We start from the raw sequence: 18,073 nt of genomic DNA, 5'->3' as shown, positions 1-18,073 counted from the left end.
CCTGCTAGAGGTGACCTTTAAAATATATTAACACCCCCTCAGAAAAAACACCCTATCCCTGTGGGGTGCCATGATCCTGCAAGCTGTAGTGTCAAGCAGGCCGAAGACGGGCAGCTTTGCCCTACGCCAGCCTAGGATGTCAGACACTGCCAGCTGTCCTCGTCCAGATTAATGTCACTCACTTGTTAGGCCCCCAGTGGAGTGGATAATTTCTTCCTTTTTTTTGCCATCTCCTGGATTTGGTCCCCCACCCACCCACCAAACTCTCTCCCTCCTTCCACAGCCCCATCGCTTTCGTGGGCCAGGTTGGGGATGAGAACATGAGGGTTTATAATGTGGGCTGTGTTAATACCTTGGTTTTCCCCTCTGCAAAATGGGGAGATTTTTTTTGGGGGGGGGGGAGAAGATTGGTTTGGCTTTGTAGATAGAGTTTGCCTCCATGAGACCCGAGAACAGATCCCATTTTCCCCCCAGGACTCATGCAGGCCTCGTTTCTGCTCTGCTCAAATCATCATATTGACACTGTATGGCCCTCTGTCATGGATGCTTTAGCTGAGATTCCTGCATTGCCAGGGGTTGGACTAGATGACACTTAGAGGACCCTGAGATCATCTTCGGGGGGCCTCCTTTGTGTGCAGCCTGCTTGAGAGGTCCGGAGGGTGGCAACATGAGAGCGGGGCCTTCTCTGCAGTGGCTCCCCGTCTGTGCAATTCTCTCCCCAGGGACGTTCGCCTGACGCCTTCATTATACACCTTTAGGCACCATGCAAAAACATCCTTTTTAACCAGGACTTTGATTGACGTGATCAACATTCCATACCCTTTTAAAATGTGGCTCTTTTGGGGGGGGGGTATTATTGGGTTATTTTATATACTGTGATCTTTTTATGTGAACTGCCCGGCATAGAAATTCAATAAATTCAAATTCAATTCCCTTCCAACTCTGCAATTCTATGATTCATCCAAATCTTTGGTGCTGTGGGCTTCTAGTCAAAAGCCCATCTCCTCAGAAGATCTGGTCTTGCAGCACATCATCTGGTGGGTGCAAGGGGTTGTTAAAAGATGGGAAACAGAAAAAAATATGCTGTGCCATAGATGAAATACCAAAACATCAACAAACCTCTGGTTACGTGAAACATACTCAATAAATACACAATACGTAACCAGCTGTACGTTTGACAAAATAATATATAGTATTCATTGTATTGGATTGTAGCTTTCAAGTAACTCATAAAGTTCAACGAAAAAAGTAGAAGACCCAGTGGATCAGTTCATTCTCTAATCAGTTTATGCATTAGGTCCATATACAGTGGTACCTCAGGTTACATACGCTTCAGGTTACAGACTCTGCTAACCCAGAAATAGTGCTTCAGGTTAAGAACTTTGCTTCAGGATGGGAACAGAAATCGTGCTCTGGCAGCGCAGCAGCAGCAGGAGGCCCCATTAGCTAAAGTGGTGCTTCAGGTTAAGAACAGTTTCAGGTTAAGAACAGACCTCCGGAACGAATTAAGTACTTAACCTGAGGTACCACTGTATGTGAAAGTGTCTGTTCCACCTGTCTGTTCATAAAGTCCAACAATCCACACAAAAGGTTGTTGCAGTTCCACAGAATCCTTTCACAGAGTCTAAGACAAGGATTTCCGGAATATTAGCCTTGTTTCGCCATCTTGGGCTTCATCAGTAGTACAAACTCTAGGTAATGCAAATAAATACAATATCGTAATCTCACACATTTTCACAGCAAAATTAATATAAAAAATGTCAGCAACCGTACATACCATATATGATATCTCAGGACAGTGGAACTTATAGCATAGCAGTAGCAACTTTTACAGAGTAGAGTTATATGGATAAGCACAAGATTGATTCAAGTAACAGGAGTTGGCAATCAACAGGTACAAAATTTCTACGTTTTTCGTTGAACTTTATGAGTGACTTCTTTTGAAATCTACAATTCAATACAATGAATAATATATATTATTTTGTCAGACGTGCAGCCGGTTACGTCTTGTGTATTTATTGAATATAGATGAAATACCAGCAATGTCCCCTTCCTGTCTCCTCTTGAATCTTCGAGCCAAGACACGAACGGAGCAAGCTGCAACCCTCCCTCTCCTTTTCTCTCTCCACTCTCTCTCTCTCTCTCTTTCTGCAGAATCGCGCAGGTAAGTAACCCTGCTGCCCTCTGCACCTCCGGATCCCGCACGTGTACCAACAGATCCGGGAGATGCCGGCAGAAAGAGCTATCGTAAAAGCACGGGGGATATTCTGGCAGAGACAAAGGGTCTGGCTGCTCAGGCGAGGCTGGGAGAGGTACCCCCCTCTGAAGCAGTCGCAACGGGGTGCAGGCCGCAAGCATGGTAGGTCGCTTCCTTTGCTAGTAGCGGGAAAGGGGGTGGGTGGGTTTTGAGAACTGGGGTGTCCTCGAACAACATTTTCACATAACTCTTGGAGATGCAAACTAGGCTGCTTGGAAGCTGACTTTTAAGTTTGTCGAAGCTTGGTGTTGTCAACACGGGCTGGCAGCAGCTCTTCAGAATTTGGGGCCCGTTTAGGGATAGCATTGGGGATTGAACCCGGGATCTTCTGCCTGCAAAGCAGGTGTTCTACCACCAAGCTATGGCCCTTCCTCTGAAATGGAGTTTCCTAGAGGAGTCTTGTTGTTGTTGTTTAGTCGTTTAGTCGTGTCCGACTCTTTGTGACCCCATGGACCAGAGCACGCCAGGCACTCCTGTCTTCCACTGCCTCCCGCAGTTTGGTCAAACTCATGTTGGTAGCTTCAAGAACCCTGTCCAACCATCTCGTCCTCTGTCGTCCCCTTCTCCTTGTGCCCTCCATCTTTCCCAACATCAGGGTCTTTTCCAGGGAGTCTTCTCTTCTCATGAGGTGGCCAAAGTCTTGGAGCCTCAGCTTCAGGATCTGTCCTTCCAGTGAGCACTCAGGGCTGATTTCCTTCAGAATGGAGAGGTTTGATCTTCTTGCAGTCCATGGGACTCTCAAGAGTCTCCTCCAGCACCATAATTCAAAAGCATCAATTCTTCGGCAAAAAGTCTAGAATCCCATGAAAAGCCGGTTGGTGCAATTCGAAATATTGAAAAGGCTTTACGTTCCATTTGGGAGCAGGCCTGGATCTACTAGATCTCTCTCAGGCATCTCTGGGGAAGGCCTACAGGTCTTTGCGTCCGTCCGCCCCGGCAGTATCCATGGATGTAAAAGTGTGGCTAACCTGCCCTTTTCCTCACAAGTGGAGAGGGGTTGGGGAATATTCTGGCGTTGTGTGCAGTTGAGAGGGAAAGCCGAACGTATAATTAATGTGTTTTGTGGCCTGTTTATTATTTATTGCATTTATATCCCACTTTTTTCTCAAGGTGGTGTACCTGGTTTTCTCTCCCCCAGTCCTCATTTCGTCCCCAAAACAACAACCCTGTGAGGGAGGTTAGGCTGACAGAGCCAGTTACTGACTCCAAGGTCACCCTGTGAGCTTCATGGCTGAGTGGGGATTCGAACCCTGGTCCTGGTCTGACACTCTAACCACTGCTGTCTATCTAAAGAGATGTTTTTGACTGTTCCATGGGGAAGGACAGAGGTGAGGAAGGAGGATCGGATGAAGCAGTCTAGAGAATCTGTGTGCCTCTGTTTCCTTTTCTGCTCCAGAAGCAAATGATAATAATAATAATAATAATAATAATAATAATAATAATAATAATAATTAATAATAATAATAATAATAATAATTTTTTATTTATACCCCGCCCATCTGGCTGGGCATCCCCAGCCACTCTGGGCGGCTTCCAAAAGAATATTAAAATACTGTGATACATCAAATATTAAAAGCTTCCCTAAACAGGGCTGCCTTCAGCTCTCAGCGCCCCTGGATCCGGGGGGGGGGGGGGAAGGATGCAGGGCTTTCAGATTAGAGCATGGGTAGGCAAGCTAAGGTCTGGGGGCCGGATCTGGCCCAATTGCCTTCTCAATCCGGGCTGCGGACGGTCCAGGAATCAGCATGTTTTTACATGAGTAGAATGTGCCCTTTTATTTAAAATGCATCTCTGGGTTATTTGTGGGGCATAGGAATTCGTTCATTTGCCCCCCCCCCCAAATATAGTCCGGCCCCGCACAAAGTCTGAGGCACAGTGGACCGGCCCCCTGCTGAAAAAGTTTGCTGACCCCTGGGTTAGAGGGCTGTGTGGGTCTTAGGTAGCAATGAAACCTAGCATCTCTCAAAACGAAACATTGGAACCATAGTGATGGCTTTCCTGTGCATCAGGGAAGAAGATTGTTAAGCATTTTGAACATGGAAAATGCCACTCGTGCAGTAAATATTTATTTCTGCATTTGTTATTAAACATGTTTCTAATCTTCCCTTCGTCATGAAAGCTCAGAGCAGGATGCAATACAAATTGCACTTCCCAAAATATATAAACCACAAAACAAACAATGGAACGAACTAAAGAGGATAAATACAGCACATATTTTAAATTTACAAAAAACAAAAAAACAAAACCCCCCTATGGGGTGGATAGTTTACTTTCTCATTGAAACACTGGGATCTTGTTAGCACCCAAGAAAACAAAGTGATCTAACCGGGAGCCACATATAAACTTACTTCCAAATATACTAATGCCCTTCGTTTGTTTTTTATATCTTTCGTAAAATTTATATACCACTTGATTCTGTGAAAAAACCCTCAAAGTAACCTAGGAATTACCTGGCTTATAAGTAGGCCTAGAATGTCCCCAGTATGGCTCCCCTTTATCACACACACAGCCCAACAAGACAACGACAAAAATCCACCAGCAGCATTATTGTTGTTGTTTAGTTGTGTCCGACTCTTCATGACCCCATGGACCAGAGCACGCCAGGCACTCCTGTCTTCCACTGCCTCCAGCAGTTTGGTCAAACTCATGCTGGTAGCTTCGAGAACACTGTCCAACCATCTCGTCCTCTGTCGCCCCATTCTCCTTGTGCCCTCCATCGTTCCCAACATCAGGGTCTTTTCCAGGGAGTCTTCTCTTCTCATGAGGTGGCCAAAGTATTGGAGCTTCAGGATCTGTCCTTCCAGTGAGCACTCAGGGCTGATTTCCCTAAGAATGGAGAGGTTTGATCTTCTTGCAGTCCATGGGACTCTCAAGAGTCTCCTCCAGCACCAACAGCATACAAATCAATATGGCTAACCTGATCCAAAACACCCACCCACCCCACTCACACATGAAAACAAAGACCACCACAGCCAACCACAAATGAACAATCACACCCTAGGCCAACCCCAGCCTCTCTCACCACCAAAGGAACACAAGTGAACAGCAGAGAACCTGCACAAGCAACGCTGACACCAAACCCCACATATATTAAATAAAATAGGAACATGGCCACCTGACCCCATCCCCACTCACCTCTCCCCCTCTCTCCCCCTTTTCTTCCTAATGTCTCAAAAAATGAAACTGATTTGTAAAAATGTTACACGTGGGGAAAAAATACGAGAGAGACACTGCACACACTTTTGTAAATCAAGAAAATATTTAATAATAATTAATAATAATAATAATAAAGTAGGCCTAGAATGTGTATTTGACTAATCAGGTAATCAGTTTAAACCTTTCACCTTCTGAAAGGGTGCCCCAGATTAAAAAAGAAAAGCGTATACCATATTTTTCAATGTGTATGCAATCTTTCAGAATCCTGCAGATTGCAAGCATCACCTTACTGGCAAAACACATTTGTTCCTGGCATCAGGACAATGGATTTACTCATATGCAGATGTATGCAAATGCCTTCTATTGCTAAGCTAAATGTCCATGTTATCAGCCAAATAAGAGATTCCTTTCATTGGGTGACAGTCCTAACAATAAGTGAAGCATTATTTTATTTTATTTTATTTTATTTTATTTTATTTTATTTTATTTTATTTTATTTTATTTTATTTTATTTTATTTTATTTTATTTCATTTCATTTCATTTCATTTCATTTCTGAGGCATAGGATAAGTGTGATCCTGACAAAAAGTTTTGAGGCCGGGGAGTTCCCACTTTAGCCTTGGAAGTGAGCCATATTTAATCACTAGGTAGATGACCAGGAAGGCAAAGGCTAGGCAGGGGGTTCCCTTCTAAATTGTTGATTTCATTGTGAAGCTCTCTCTCAGCAGACAAAGGAGCCCCGGTTTGCTTATCAGTAGCCTCCAGCCATGCACAATTGCCTTGCTGAGTGGTCCACTAATTAGATGGGGCAAGGAACAATGCCAGCGCACCTTTGGAGAAGCTTTTGGGAGGAGAGGACAGATTGGGGGAAAGGATGACTGTGGCAACCTTGCTTTGCGCAAGAAGGCCGCCTTAGCTGCAACCTCGAGGGCTTGGCAGGCCCGCTTAGTCTAGAAGAAAAAGGGGAGGGAGGAAAGGAATAAAAAAGGGCAATAAAATTAATAATGGCTTTTGGTGTCTCGCAGGGTAATGTGGCAGCCCAGCCCAGCAGTAAAAAAAGGCAGCTGTCATTACTTTCCCGAGTAGAGAGGAGGGAAGGGAGCACTTTAAGATTCTGGTGGTTCCCCTGAACATCCCAGGTGAGATCCAGGTAACAACAGGGCCTCTGCTATGCCCTCCAGGCGGCAGGGAACTGAAAGCTGTCTTGTGCCCATTGTGCCGATGGAGATAACAAGGCACGACAGCTTGCGGCAGCCGCACAATAGCGTTGCAAATTTGCAAACGGACCAGGGGGAACCAGAGGAAAGCACCAGTCTTGACCGTGGCTGCTTTTGTGCCTCTTGAGCTTAGAATCGTAGAGTTGGAAGAGACCCCCTCCCCATCTAGTCCAAACCCCAGCAATGCAGGAATAATGTGCAAATGTGAGCGAGTGAAGTTTTTCAAGGCAAGGTGGACTTGGCAGGGTAGAAGCATAAGAACAGCTTTTTAATATCTATACTTCCAGGTACTATGAATGCTCCCAGCCCCTGGGAGCTGGGTGGGGGGAGTACCTGCATCCATGCAATTTATTTCCTGCCCCCCTTTATTAATTTTCACCCTCTCTTAGGAATTTGTTTTCTCTGCCTGCTCCTGCCTCTTTCGCATCTTCAGCCACTGAGCAAAGTCATAACCGTGATTGGCAACACACCCATTGCCTAGGCTTTAGACAAGGAATTTTCTGGTCCCCACTTCAATTTAAAGCCTTTTATTGTGATCTGATTGGGGTCTTTTGCCCAACGTGGGACTTGAACCCACCACCCTGAGATTAAACAGTCTCATGCTGTACCGGCTGAGCTATCCCAGGCAATTGGGAAATTTCTAAACTGCTGGAGAAATAAGCGATTGCTGTCCTGTCGAAGAAGAAGAAATTTTCGGAGAGCTGTGATGGGGCAGTAGTATCTCACCTCAAAAGCAAGAGGTATAGGAAATTAGGTCTTATTTCATGCAGCAAAATGTAACCCCCCCCCACTCTGAGTTTGTAAACATTTTTCATTTAAAAAGTTTATTGTAGTGCTGATAACATAACATTCATTGTTATTTTGCCCCTATTTGAGGGGACCCATAGCCAAGAGAGCGAGAGTTAGGTACGTCAATCTTGCAAAATAACCTAGTATTTACCTTTTGCTTGAAGGTGCTGCAACAGTTTATGACAATGGAATCCTGAATATCTGATTCCCTTATCATACAGTGAGGAGGGGGGGGGAGTATTTGATCCCCTGCTTAATTTGCCCGTTTGCCCTCGTGGCAAAGAAATGACCAGTCCATCATTTTAATGGTAGGTTTATTGTAGCTGTGAGAGACAGAAGAACAACAGGAAAAACCCCAGCAGACAAAAGTCAGAATCATAGAATCATAGAGTTGGAAGAGACCACAAGGGCCATCGAGTCCAACCCCCTGCCAAGCAGGAAACACCATCAGAGCACTCCTGACATATGGTTGTCAAGCCTCTGCTTAAAGACCTCCAAAGAAGGAGACTCCACCACACTCCTGGGCAGCAAATTCCACTGTCGAACAGCTCTTACTGTCAGGAAGTTCTTCTTAATGTTTAGGTGGAATCTTCTTTCTTGTAGTTTGGAACCATTGCTCCATGTCTGCTTCTCTGGAGCAGCAGAAAACAACCTTTCTCCCTCCTCTATGTGACATCCTTTTATATATTTGAACATGGCTATCATATCACCCCTTAACCTCCTCTTCTCCAGGCTAAACATGCCCAGCTCCCTTAGCTGTTCCTCATAAGGCATCGTTTCCAGGCCTTTGACCATTTTGGTTGCCCTCCTCTGGACATGTTCCAGTTTGTCAGTGTCCTTCTTGAACTGTGGTGCCCAGAACTGGACACAGTACTCCGGGTGAGGTCTGACCAGAGCAGAATACAGTGGCACTATTACTTCCCTTGATCTAGATGCTATACTCCTACTGATGCAGCCCAGAATTGCATTGGCTTTTTTAGCTGCCGCGTCACACTGTTATTGATGTGCATTATAATGAGTGAAATAAGTATTTGATCCCCTATCAACCATCCAGATGTCAGGCTACCTGGTATCTTCACTGTATATAACGAGCTGAGATTAGAAGCACCTGTTGTAAGGGAGAGGTCTTACCTGTAATCCCAGCTCGTTACGGTACCTGTACAAACGCCACCTGTCGACAGAAGCAATCAATCCAGCAGATTCCAAAGTAGCCACCATGACCAAAGAGCTGTCCAAGGATGTCAGGGACAAGATCGTAGACCTGCACAAGGCTGAACTGGGCTACAAGACTATTGCCAAGCAGCTGGGTGAGAAGGTGACAACAGTTGGTGCAATAATTCACAAATGGAAGAAACACAAAATAACTGTCAACCTCCCTCGGTCTGGGGCTCCATGCAAGATCTCATCTCGTGGAATTGCAATGATCATGAGAATGTTGATGAAGCAGCCCAGAACTACACGGGGGGGGGGGGGACGGGACTTGTCAATGATCTCAGGGCAGCTGGGACCATAAAGGTAAAGGTAAAGGGACCCGTGACTGTTAGGTCCAGTCGCAGACGACTCTGGGGTTGCGGCGCTCATCTCGCTTTACTGGCCGAGGGAGCCGGCGTACAGCTTCCGGGTCATGTGGACAGCATGACTAAGCTGCTTCTGGCGAACCAGAGCAGCGCATGGAAACGCTGTTTACCTTCCCGCCAGAGCGGTATCTATTTATCTACTTGCACTTTTTGGCGTGCTTTCGAACTGCTAGGTTGGCAGGAGCTGGGACCGAACAGCGGGAGCTCACTCTGTCATGGGGATTCAAACCGCAGACCTTCTGATTGGCAAGCCCTAGGCTCTGTGGTTTAGACCACAGCGCCACCCGCGTCCCCAGCTGGGACCATAGTCACAATGAAAACAGTTGGTAGCATACTACGCCGTGAAGGACTGAGATCTTGCAGAGCCCGCAAGGTCCCCTTGCTCAAGAGAGCACATGTAAAGGCCCGTCTGCAGTTTGCCAATGCACATCTGAATGACCCAGAGGAGAACTGGGTGGAAGTGTTGTGGTCAGATGAGACCAAAATCGAGCTCTTTGGCATCAACTCAACTCGCCGTGTTTGGAGGAGGAGGAATGCTGCCTACAACCCCAAGAACACCATCCCCACTGTCAAACATGGAGGGGGACATATTATGCTTTGGGGGTGTTTTTCTGCTAATGGGACAGGACATCTTCACCGCATAGAAGGGATGATGGACGGGACCATGTATCATCAAATCTTGGGTGAGCACCTTCTTCCCTCAGCCAGGGCATTGAAAATGGGTCAAGGATGGGTATTCCAACATGACAATGACCCAAAACACATGGCCAAGGCAACAAAGGAGTGGCTCAAGGAGAAGCACATTAAATCCTGGAGTGGTCTAGTCAGTCTCCAGACCTTAATCCCATCGAAAATCTGTGGAGGGAGCTGAAGGTTCGAGTAGCTACACATCAGCCTCGAAATCTTACTGACTTGGAGAGGATCTGCAAAGAGGAGTGGGACAAAATACCTCACGAGGGCAAACAGGCAAATCAAGCAGGGGATCAAATACTTTCCCCCCTCACTGTATGACAATTATTGTTATGACTTCATTCAAGGGCTAAAGAAATTGAAAGGTGAGAGGAGACTAGTTAAAAGAGAGAGAGAGAGAGAGAGAATAATGCCTGCGCCTTTTGTATCTTGGATTCTCTTAAGGGCTGGATCTTTTCTTAAAATAAACAAAAACTGGGAATCTGGGGATTATGGTTTATCCAGGGGGTGCAACTGCCCTCCTCCCCCCCACTCCTCCCCACAGACGCCCCTGACTGTGTGCACAGGCAAAAGGCATGTTCATATATCTCAGTTTTATTAATCACCCATGCCAGGCCAATGCCAGTTAAGCCTAAATTAGCATTTGCTCTGGTTCCTTTTTTATATCTCTGAATGACTGTAGACAAGTGTGCATTCTGGATTTCGGTTTCATTTGCTTTCACGTGTGTTTTTCATTCATCCACTTATCGAATTTATATCCCGGACCCTGAGGAGCCAGGCTGACAAATTGCACAACCAGCAGGACGATTAAAACGTCTGAAAACAATTCCAGTTCAAATGGATACTGCCATGATGTTGGTTTTAAGGCTATGTTTTTGATTTAGCGTTTTAACAACTTGTTTATGGGACTATGCGCCGCTTGGAGATTATTATGATTTTAAACTATCAAGCAGTTTATAAATGCTTTTAAATACAGTGGTACCTCGTGTTACATACACTTCAGGTTACAGACTCCGCTAACCCAGAAATAGTGCTTCAGGTTAAGAACTTTGCTTCAGGATGAGAACAGAAATCGTGCTCCGGCGGTGCTGCAGCAGCAGGAGGCCCCATTAGCTAAAGTGGTGCTTCAGGTTAAGAACAGTTTCAGGTTAAGAACGGACCTCCGGAACGAATTAAGTACTTAATAAAATAAAATCAGCCACAGGGAGACTGGGTCATTCAAGAAGAGTGGGTCCCTTGTTGGAAGGAAGTTCTTGAAACCTGCAGATAGAAGTAGCACCATCACCTTGTGGTCTTTCCTTGCTGGCTGCTCCCAGTCTGGAGGAAAAGCCACAGGGGTTTAGTTTGGCAGGGAAGACCCCCCCCCCAAACAAGGGAGGTGAACTTTGACAGGAACCTGCGTCCCCAGTAATCTGCGAAAAGCTCCTGCGCTCCATGGGCCGTGTGACCCGTCATGAGGGAAGTGGTAGGGGCCAGACAGAGAACAAAGGAAGGGATTTTGAGTCCTTGGCAAGATGGGGGGGGGAGTTCCCAAATCACCAGGTTACATAAAGAAATTGCAGCTGGAGAAGTAAGTCGAGGGGCTGTGCTGCTTTGATCGGCTGGTGGTTAGAAATGGTGCTAGTTAGGAAAACAAAATCACAAGGGCTGGAGGCAGGGCACGAAATATCACCAGGCTTGTGGCTCTGAATGGGTGAAGCTGGCAAGAGAACAGGTGCAAAGGGGGGAGGAAGAAAGAAGGCAGAGAGGCAGTGGCTGAGGCGAACTTTAAAGTACTACAATAACACTTTAAACAGCCATGTTGGTGTTGTCGTTTAGTCGTGTCCGACTCTTCGTGACCCCCTGGACCAGAGCACGCCAGGCACTCCTGTCTTCCACTGCCTCCCGCAGTTTGGTCAAACTCATGCTGGTAGCTTCGAGAACACTGTCCAACCATCTCATCCTCTGTCGTCCCCTTCTCCTTGTGCCCTCCATCTTTCCTAGCATCAGGGTCTTTTCCAGGGAGTCTTCTCATGAGGTGGCCAAAGTATTGGAGCCTCAGCTTCAGGATCTGTCCTTCCAGGGAGCACTCAGGGCTGATTTCCTTCAGAATGGAGAGGTTTGATCTTCGTGCAGTCCATGGGACTCTCAAGAGTCTCCTCCAGCACCAGAATTCAAAAGCATCAAACAGCCATGGCTTCCCCCAAAGGATTCTGGGAGCTGCCATTTGTTAAGGGGCCTTGAGAGTTGTTAGGAGACCCCTATTCCCCTCACAGAGCTGCAATTCCCCAGAGTTCCCTAGTAAGACGGACTGATTGTTGAACCACCCTGGGAATATAAGAACCTAATAGCATAATATAGCTAAAGAAGGGAAGATCGTGCCTCAGAATAATAGATTTGTAGAGTTGGAAGGGACCCCGAGGGTCATCTAGTCCAACCCCCTGCAATGCAGGAATCTTGGCTAAAGCATCTGTGACAGAGGGCCGTCCAATCTCTGCCTAAAAACCCCCAAGGTGGGAGTGTCCACAACCTCCCAAAGACGGCCATTACACTGTCAAGGAGCCCTTAGAAGTTTTTAAAGCCCTAAACGGCCTCAGTCCAGTATACCTGAAGGAGCGTCTCCACCCCCATCGTTCTGCCCGGACACTGAGGTCCAGCTCCGAGGGCCTTCTGGCGGTTCCCTCACTGCGAGAGGCCAAGTTACAGGGAACCAGGCAGAGGGCCTTCTCGGTAGTGGCGCCTGACCTGTGGAACACCCTCCCACCAGATGTCAAAGAAAACTACCAGACGTTTAGAAGACATCTGAAGGCAGCCCTGTTTAGGGAAGCTTTTAATGTCTGATGTTTTATCGTGTTTCTAATATTCTGTTGGGAGCCGCCCCAGAGTGGCTGGGGAAACCCAACCAGATGGGCGGGTTATAAATAAAATATTATTATTATTATTATTATTATTATTATTATTATTATTATTATTATTATTTATTTGTCCTATTGCTCTTCCTGGGATGGAGGCAGCTTTTGCCAACTAGGGTCATTCCCCCCCCAGATGTTGTACAACAACTGCTACCAACAGACTGGGGCTGAAAGAAGTTGTACAACATCTGGAAGGCCCTAGGTAGGCAAGGTCTGCTCAACAGTCTATCCTTCCCCCAGGCAACCTATACCAGTGCTGTTGCTAATTCCCAGCCTAAATTATTACGGCCGTTGTTTGAGCCGATGATTTATTTTCTGCAGCGAACCAAGTACAAACAGGTTTCCCACTTCCTTCCCAGGAGAAAGACCTTTGTGTGTTTGAAGATGCTTATCGATAGACTTCCACCTTGTGGGAAGCTGAGGTGCTTCTAACATTCGTTGCTGCTGCCGGAAGCTAGGTAGTGATTTCAGGACTGACGTTATTTGGATGTGAGAAGAAGGTAAAAAGAATCATAGAATTGTAGAGTTGTAAAAGGGTCACAAAAGGGACGTGGGTGGCGCTGTGGGTTAAACCACAGAGCTTAGGACTTGCTGATCAGAAGGTCGGCGGTTCGAATCCCCGCAACGGGGTGAGCTCCCGTTGCTCGGTCCATGCTCCTGCCAACCTAGCATTTCGAAAGCACATCAAAGTGCAAGTAGATAAATAGGTACCACTCTGGCGGGAAGGTAAACGGCGTTTCCGTGCGCTGCTCTGGTTTGCCAGAAGCGGCTTCGTCATGCTGGCCACATGACCCTGAAGCTGTACGCCGACTCCCTCGGCCAATAAAGCGAGATGAGTGCTGCAACCCCAGAGTCGGACACAACTGGACCTAATGGTCAGGGGTCCCTTTATCTTTAAAAGGGTCCCAAGGGTTATCTAGTGACTCTCGTCCGACTCCTGCAATGCAGGAATATCAACTAAAGGATCTGCAACAGATGAACTTCCATCTTTATATATTTCCAGTTCAGTCGTGCTGCTTGCATCTGGGAAAAGAGCAATTCCTTGCGCTACAGATGTGCTGTGCTTTGTCCCAGCTGCTAAGGCTCCCTCATTCCTTCTCTGCTCCTAGCTAAACAAACCTCACTCCTACGCTGTGTCTTCCTGTAAAATTGCCAAATGCCACTTTAAATTGGTACTTGTTTAAAGGCATGTTTCCCTTGTTTTCATCTGGTTTTCTGGAAAAGGGGTGGAAGGGAGGAGGTGTTAATTGAGACCTTACGGCAGGGGAGGTGGGGGGGGGAATGCCTGTTTGTCTGTAGAATGAGCCCCCTTCAATTTCCCTGCTGATTGTGTTGATTCTAATTAATTATCAAGCAGCCGGAGGCTGCGGGGACCCACTGTGAGAATTGTTTGGGAGGAGAGTAGCCCCTGAGTGGAGATTCTGTTGTCTTTGAGCAGCAGTTCCCCAACTCCAGAGAAGTTGCCCTGCTGGTCTCTTGCAGCAGAAGCAGAATTTTGTGGCACATTAAAGACTGGCAGGCTGATTGTGGCATATTTTTTTCCTTTTGGAAATGAGAGGTGAAGTTGCTATCATACCACTTTAAATACTTCTAAGAAGTACAGCCTGTCTCCAACCTCAGAAATAATAATAATATTAACAACAACAACAACAACAACAACAACAACAACAACAACAACAACATATTTATACCCTGCCAATCTGGCTGGGTTTCCCCAGCCACTGTGGGGCGGCTCCCAACAGAATATTAGAAACACGATAAAACATCAGACATTAAAAGCTTCCCTAAACAGGGCTGCCTTCAGATGTCTTCTAAAAGTCAGATAGTTGTTTATCTCCTTGACATCCGATGGGAGGACGTTCCACAGGGCGGGTGCCACTACCGAGAAGGCCTTCTGCCTGGTTCCCTGTAACCTCACAGGGAGGGAACCGCCAGAAGGCCCTCGGCGCTGGACCTCAGTGTCCGGGCAGAATGATGGGGGTGGAGATGCTCCCTCAGGTATACTGGACCGAGGCCGTTTAGGGCTTTAAAGGTCAGCACCAACACTTTGAATTGTGCTCGGAAATGTACTGGAAAAAGTACAGTGGTACCTCGGGTTAAGAACTTAATTCGTTCTGGAGGTCCCTTCTTAACCTGAAACCGTTCTTAACCTGAGGTACCACTTTAGCTAATGGGGCCTCCCGCTGCCGCTGCGCCGCTGCTGCACAATTTCTGTTCTCATCCTGAAGCAAAGTTCTTAACCTGAGGTACTATTTCTGGGTTAGCAGAGTCTGTAACCTGAAGCGTCTGTAACCTGAAGCGTGTGTAACCCGAGGTACCACTGCACTGCGAAACATACTGGGAAGTTATGCGGAATGCCTTAGGAAAAGCTCCGTACAATGCCTAATGCTGCAGTCCTGTATGCATTTAGAAGTAAGCAGCTGTCAAGACATTATCTTCATCTGATAGTGTGAATTCGCAAACTGATTCTCTCCCCTCCTTTTCCTCCAGTTCTGGCCAACATGAGGCATCCTGTATGTGGGATGCGGGGATTCTAGAGGAGCCGAATATCAGCAAACAAAAGAATTTCTTCCCTCTCCTGTCACCGCAGCAATGTGAGCCTCAGAGTAGGGCAAATTCTTTTCTAATACATGTTTTGTCGATGCCCACCTGCCTCCTGTCCCCATCTCTGCTCTTTGTCTTCTTTCTATTTTTAATGTGTGTGTGTGTTTTTCCAATTTCCCACTAAGCCTGTTGGACAAATTAAATTGTAAGTGCATAATTATGGACAGCCTATCTGTGTGTTGCTGCGGTTGCTGTGAAGATTGGGAGTTGGATTAAGCTGTTCTGGAAATCCATTTTCATCTGAGTTTTTAATACCTTTGGACCTGCTGGCTTAGGATCCCAGTCTGACTGCCAGTTCCTCGCTGCTGCTTTAGGGCAGTAATTGAAATGTGTGTTTGGGATCAGGGCTACCGTAATTGCAGGATTACGAGTTCCCCTCCTGATTTGTATGTTTGTGTGTGTGAGAGAGAGAGTCATGTAAAATTGCCTTTCCCCAAAATTGCATGTGAATGAGGAGGCATTAAGCAATATCACCTCCCACTTACGGTAGCTTTTCAAGTCCTCAAAGGGACTTTCACATTTATAATCTCAGTGATCCTCACACCAGGTTTTCTTATACCCATATTGCAGCGGCTGGAGGCTAAGATACCGATAATTATTAGTTTGTGTAAGGTGCACAGTGACCACTTGACTGAGTTGAGATACAAACCAGCAGATTTCTAGCTCATGCTCTGAGCAGGCATGTCCAAAGTCCATTTCGGAGGCCTAATCCAGCCCGCCGGACAATTTAATCCGACCCCCTTAGCAGTATATGTCATGGGGTAAAATCCTAAGAAAAACTCAACAACTTTGGTCGGCCCTCACACATGCTCACTTCATCAAATTTGGCCCTCTTTGAAAAAAGTTTGGGCACTCCTGCTCCAGATGAAACTTCCCCAATTTTCTGCCCCCCCCCCCAATATTTTGGACAAGCTCAGTCAGTAGAACATGAGGGCCAGATATCTCCATAACCTCCAACATTTCTCCAATAAAAATAGGCACATCCTAAGGAAAATGAGTGGGACGCGGGTGGCGCTGTGGGTTAAACCACAAAGCCTAGGACTTGCCGATCAGAAGGTTGGCAGTTCAAATCCCCGCGACAGGGTGAGCTCCCGTTGCTCGGTCCCTGCTCCTGCCAACCTAGCAGTTTCAAAGCACCTCAAAGTGCAAGTAGATAAATAGGTACCGCTCTGGGAAGGTAAACAGTGTTTCCGTGTGCTGCTCTGGTTTGCCAGAAGCGGCTTAGTCATGCTGGCCACATGACCCGGAAGCTGTACGCCGGCTCCCTTGGCCAATAAAGCGGGATGAGTGCCGCAACCCCAGAGTCGGCCACGACGGGACCTAATGGGACCCTTTACCTTTTACCTTTAAGGAAAAGTGGGACATTCTGGGCTCAAATCAGAAACTGGGATGGCTTCTCTAAATCAGGGACATCCCTGGAAAACAGGGACATTGGAGGGTCTGGAGTTATGGGTTCAAGCACCACGTTGGGCAAAAAATTCCTGCATTTCAGGAGATTGGACTCGATGAACCTTGAGGTCCCTTCCAACTTTTCTATGATTCTTTGGTTCTAATCACAAACTCCTATCAGACCCAGCCATGGCTTCTATTCTGTCTGGGGCAGATGGGAGTTGAAGAATCAACATCTGGGGGAAGGTGTGGGATGTGATGTATAAGTAGCAGTCAAGTCCAACATACCTTGTTTTCCTAGAGTGGACATGCAAGGGGATGTTTGGTCCAGCCAGTCGAAAACTTCCTGTTTGCTCCTGGGCTGGGACATACTTCCTTTTGCATGTGAGGTGGGTTTGACCTTACCTGTCCAGGTAACAAAAGGACCAGGCACGCACCACAACTCTCTCTTTCTGGCTTCCTCCATCGTTGGGCCAGCAGCTTTTTAGCTATAGATGCTCTGTTGGCTATAGATGCTCTGTTCAGCCAACAGAGGACAACAAAGGACAAAGGGACTATCTTCCAATGGGATAGTTCCACATATTTATATATGTAACTAAGTCTGCCTTCAGGGATCCAACTGTGAACTGTGAGTAAACTTCTTTTATTGACTTTATATAATATTGCCATATGTTTATTTTTTATGAGAGATATAAGGGGTCTTACCAGGAACATACAATTCATTACTAAATTGTATGATATTGAGAGACTTAAAGAAATAGTCGGTGGAAGAAGATTGGAAAAAATTTAAAATATATCTTCAAAAATATTGTAAAATTAAGGATTGTTAGAAAGATGTTGGAAAAAGAAAATTATGTGGTTTTGGTAGAAATGATATAAAGGACTAAGTAAAAATGAATTGATGAAATTGATGAAAGAGAGAATGTAAAATAACAATATATTAAAACAAATTAGTAAGATAAAAACAAGGTTGGAAGGATTTGCTGAAATAACAATTTGAACTAGAATACAAAAATGGTAGGTGTAAGGAGGTCAAGGAAATAAGTAAAGGAAGAAAGGCTTAATCTGTTCTTTTTCTTTTCCTAAATGATTGTATTTTTTGTATTTTTTTCTGTCTTTTGTATTTTTCTTTTTTCTTTTTGTAATTTTCAAAATTCTGAATAAACATTATTTTTTTAAAAAAGAGGGAGACTTAAAGAAAGTCTGCAACCAGCTACCCGCTGTACGTTAAAAGGGGAAGGTAAAACTCTGCTAAGTAAAGGAACTTGCTAGCGCAAGTTAGGAAGGATATTAATAAACAATATGTCCTCTCCTGCCTCCCTGAACATTCCCACAGAAGGGAGACTGCTTAGGCATGATGCTTCAACAGTTTAGTAAGGAATCCAAATGCAGCCAGGAAATGGGTGATGTTTTTGTTCAGAAAGGAGTACAAAAGGATTGCTTCTCATAGTGCCCCAACTGCTTTTACAGAACATTACAGGTCTCCAAGCGACTTAACAGCAG

At 46.0% G+C, this 18,073-nt stretch overlaps 2 protein-coding genes across 3 annotated transcripts in view; one reads left to right on the top strand and one right to left on the bottom strand.

Annotated features, from left to right (window-relative positions):
* LOC309345965 (gap junction delta-2 protein-like) overlaps window positions 1-18,073 on the bottom strand; it is a 160,890-nt gene that overhangs the window by 95,423 nt on the left and 47,394 nt on the right. The gene's annotated exons all lie outside the window — the stretch shown is intronic.
* The window catches only part of LOC309345969 (homeobox protein otx5), a 62,326-nt gene that overhangs the window by 8,351 nt on the left and 35,902 nt on the right, over window positions 1-18,073 (top strand). For both annotated transcript variants that reach the window (XM_081869502.1, XM_081869501.1), the window contains exon 2: window positions 2,155-2,359. The gene's annotated coding sequence lies outside the window, so the exon portion shown is untranslated. The remainder of the gene's footprint in view (window positions 1-2,154; window positions 2,360-18,073) is intronic.

The sequence above is a fragment of the Podarcis erhardii genome (assembly GCF_964252035.2).
Source record: "Podarcis erhardii genome assembly, chromosome: 7".
In the NCBI taxonomy this organism is placed as follows: Eukaryota; Metazoa; Chordata; class Lepidosauria; order Squamata; family Lacertidae; genus Podarcis; species Podarcis erhardii.
The sequence above is the reverse complement of the archived record's forward strand: the minus strand, read 5'-3'. Positions and strand labels throughout refer to the sequence as shown.